This window comes from Rattus norvegicus, chromosome 6, assembly GCF_036323735.1.
Source record: "Rattus norvegicus strain BN/NHsdMcwi chromosome 6, GRCr8, whole genome shotgun sequence".
In the NCBI taxonomy this organism is placed as follows: Eukaryota; Metazoa; Chordata; class Mammalia; order Rodentia; family Muridae; genus Rattus; species Rattus norvegicus.
In genome coordinates, this window is record NC_086024.1 from 116903290 (window position 1) to 116907430 (window position 4141).

At 43.4% G+C, this 4141-nt stretch overlaps 1 pseudogene; it reads left to right on the plus strand.

Annotated features, from left to right (window-relative positions):
* The first annotated feature begins 581 nt into the window (after positions 1-581).
* Positions 582-3332, plus strand: Mepce-ps1 (methylphosphate capping enzyme, pseudogene 1; annotated as a pseudogene).
* Positions 3333-4141: the final 809 nt, after the last annotated feature.

The window sequence follows — 4141 nt, forward strand, 5'->3', positions numbered from 1 at the left end:
GGATGCCTTCCTCATTTTCTAATCACCCAATGCTCTTTCTTCTACACTTCTAGTTGAAACCATTTCACTTGTTACAGCCTTTTTGATATTTCAGTGCCTGTTGTAAGGAAACTTTTATGGGGCAACTCTAAATCTAGCTTGTTTACTGCTAACTAGTTATTGAATCAGAAACCAGCAGACAGTAGAGCTTTAGGCTTTAAAGCAAAAGGGAACAGTTTTATCTTGTTGCCTTGTTAAGAGCAGCAGATCCTTTTCGCCTTTACAAAATGAGTATCTCTAATCTTATCTCCAGAGACTTTGTCTGCATTCCTGATTTAATTTAATTTGCTAGACACTGTTAAGTGTCTTTTCCCCCTGTCATTGTTCAACTGTCTTTTTTTGAGGTTAAAATATAGTTATATTTCCCCTTCCCTTTTCTCCCTTCAAACCCTTGTTCTTTCACATTCATGATTTAATCTCTCTCTCTCTCTCTCTCTCTCTCTCTCTCTCTCTCTCTCTCTCTCTCTGTGTGTGTGTGTGTATGTGCGTGTTTTCTTCCTGTGCGCTCACACATTTGTCATGGTGTCCATGTCCATGTACACATGTATCTGCACAGGTGAGAGGCTGCTGTTAGGTGTCTTTCGCAGTTGCTCCTCAATTTGTTTTTTTGAGAGAGAATCTTTCCACTTTGGCCACACGGGTCAATCAACAAGCCTAAAGCATCAAACTCCTCAGCTCTGGGATCATAGTGTACAGTGCTGACTTTTGCTGTGGGCCAGACTCAGGTCCTCCTGCTTGTGTGGCTAGCCTTTTACCTACTGAGCTACATCCCCAACCCCAAATTTATTCTTTTGATTCTTCTCATTTGCGGTTATGAGCTAAAACGAAAGTCCATGTTAGCTGCGCACTAGATCGCAGAAGGCACAGGCTTTTCTTCTGGAATCCCCATTTATTACTTAAAGTTCCTGGCCCTGAGTTCTGCTTATTTGAAAATCAAAGGAAAGCAATGAGCACGTCTTTGCTTTTTTCCTTTTCCTTTGTTCTTAATATAAAATATATTAATCTGTTATTAATGCTATCAGCAGTTGGTTTTTATTTCAACTTTCTTTGGAAGTATATGTTTTATCTTCCAAATGATTTTAGGTCATTGATGCCACAAATATTGTCATGGCCTTTTAAATCCCATATGACATTAATGTGAGGTAAATATATTTGATAATATGCTGTATTACTTAGGATAGGAATGAGCATAGGTATGATAAATTAATTTAAAAAAATTCAGCTACTGCAATCTACTGTTACACACTGGGCATTTTTTCAATCTAGGAGAGAAAGGAGAGATTTTTAGCTGAAGGCAAGTCTAGGAAGACAGGTTATACAAGGTGTGAAAGAAAAATGGCTCACTTTGGACCTTGACTAATTTCTCACTTCTGTGCAGAGAAAGGTAGGAATTCAGTTTTTAGGAGTAAAGAGAATTGTGTCTTGGCCCAAATGCCAGCAAAAGCACAGTCAAGAGGAAAGCTATGTCTTTCACCTTCATAAGGAACATGCTACTGTTCAGGAATACTAATGACCAGGGTTTTCATAATATCATTTTTTCTTTTTCTTCTTCTCTTTTTTCTTTTTTTTGGAGCTGGGGACCGAACCCAGGGCCTTGCGCTTGCTAGGCAAGCACTCTACCACTGAGCTAAATCCCCAACCCCCATAATATCATTTTTATAAGGTTACGTTGAGTGGTAGAGCTTGGTCTTTTCATGTCAGTTTGAGGAGGAATGAAAATCTTATGAATTAGCTTCTAGGGGCAATGCAAAGAAAAACATATCTTTGAGGGTGTGGGGTGTTTAGACAATGAGGGCCAATTTGGTTAGGGTACCTGCTTCTCACAGACTTGTCTAAGGCCATAGCAATGTACTTTTTGAGTTTCTAAGCTGTTCTCGGATAAAGGATAATTTTTAGTACTTAAAAAATTGGAGGAATATCCCTTTACAAAAGGAAGTCACAAAACAATTATGAAACAACTTCTGCTTAAGGAGCAGTAGAAAAGACTTTCCTTTTTTCTCATGTTTTCGAATTATTGGTTGCCAGTGCCATAGGCACCGGGGAACACACAGACAATGGCAGCGGGCATCTGGAGGGAGTGATAGCCACACCTTGCTGCCCACTGACCCGCTCACTCCATGGGGAGGGTGTTACACAGCAGCAGCAGCAGCAGCAGCAGCAGCAGCAGCAGCAGCAGCAGCAGCAGCCGCAGTAGTAGCAGCAGCACAGAGGCCAGAACCATGATACCCCTCAACCCTATGAACTCAACACAGCCATCAACTGTAGGGATGAAGTTTTGTCTCTCCTTCCGTCTTCACTGCAAGTTTCCTCAGGCTCCCTTTCTGCCTCTCCAGCTGCCTCAGTTACCTCTGCCCCAAAGGCAAATGTCACAGGACTCCCAGTAAGTCAGAGGCAGGGGATAGGGATGGAAGTCAGGGTTCCAAGGAAAAGGCTGTCACTATCACACACTACCTGCAACTGGCTTCAAAAAGCAACAGCTAAAGTTCAAGTATGGGCATTATTCTAAGTACTATGGCTATTGTAATCCATCCCGTGAGGACATGCACCTTAAGGTGTTGAAGCCGGAGTGATTTCAAGGCCAGTATATCCTAGATCTGAGCTGCAATGTTGGTCATCTGAACCTAAGTATTGCCTGCAAGTGGGGCCCAGCCTGCATGGTTGGGCTGGACATTAATCCACTCTGCCCACAAAAATATCTGACACTACCTGTCTGAGGAGCTTCATCTCCAAGCTCAGATTTTGAGGGGGACCCAGGGACAGAGGCAGAGAAAGGCACTATGACTGTCCGATAAAGGAGTTGCTTCCCAGCCTCACTGACAGCCAGCCGGGGTCCCATTGCTGCATCCCAAGTACCCTTGGATAGAGCGGCCATAACTGTCTTCCCCAATAATGTCATCTTCATGGGTAACTATGTCCTGGACCGAGATGAGCTGGTAGATGCCCAACACCTAAGTATGATGTGGTGCTCTGCTTCAGCCTCACCAAGTGGGTACACCTAAACTGGGGTGCTGAGGGCCTGAGGCAAATGTTCCACCAGATCTACCAGCATCTGCGCCTAGGGGCATTCTGGTCCTGGAGCCCCAGCCATGGTCCTCCTACTGCAGGAGAAAATCTCTCACGGAAATAATCTATAAGAACTACTTTTGAATGCAGCTAAAGTTAGAACAGTTCAGATCCTAACTGACATCCCCAGAGGTGGGTTTCTCCAGCTATGAACTTGTGGCCACATCAAGCAACATCTCCAGGGACTTCCAGTGTCCGATATCCACAAAGCTCGATCCCTCAGTCACTAAGTGACCTTCTGAGTTAGAAGTTGTAAAGAGACTGCCCCTGCAGCTCCTGAGGACTTGGGAGAGGAGGAAATTATCCCAGGTTCTTTCCTGTCTAACTGCAAGATTTTCTCCTTTTCTTGGATCTATAAAGAGAGCTTCTCCTAAGTTGTTACCCTATGTCGGGCACTTGAGCAAGCCAAGCTATGCAGGAATTCCATTAGCTTCTTCTCCCAACTGCTGGGCTGGATGGCACGGACTGTTTGCTGACACAATGTTCTCGGACATGGGAAGTGAGAATGTCAAATTCTCTAGGCCCTTCCTCCTCTTCTCCTCAGCCTTTGTTTCTAGATGCACTTAAATGGACCATGGTTGGATTAAGGATGTTAGAGGGGATGTTTGGTAAGGAGACTCACAGGTTCTATGAAAGTCCTTCTGCTCCCCCCTCCCGTGGGATTGAGCTGATTTTGGAATGTGAGAGCAGCACAATAAAGTTGATAACTGGGGCGGGGGCTCCCTCAAAAACAAAAGCAAAAGCAAACGAAACGAAACAAAACAAAAAAGACAAACAAACAAAAAAGACAAACAAACAAAACAACAGAATGAACGTCAAATAGTTGTCAAAAGTAGGAAGAGGACCAGAGAACTGATCAATTATTAGCATGTTTTATTTTTTTTTAATTTTACTGGACTTAGAACTAAAGAAGCCAGCAACCCAGAAATGCCAATATGTACAAAATAAAATTACAGGAATATTCGTTCTGTCATGGGCAGGATTAACAAAGGGGAAGTGTAGGAAGGCACAAAATGTGACTGTGTCCTCCTAGCAGTGA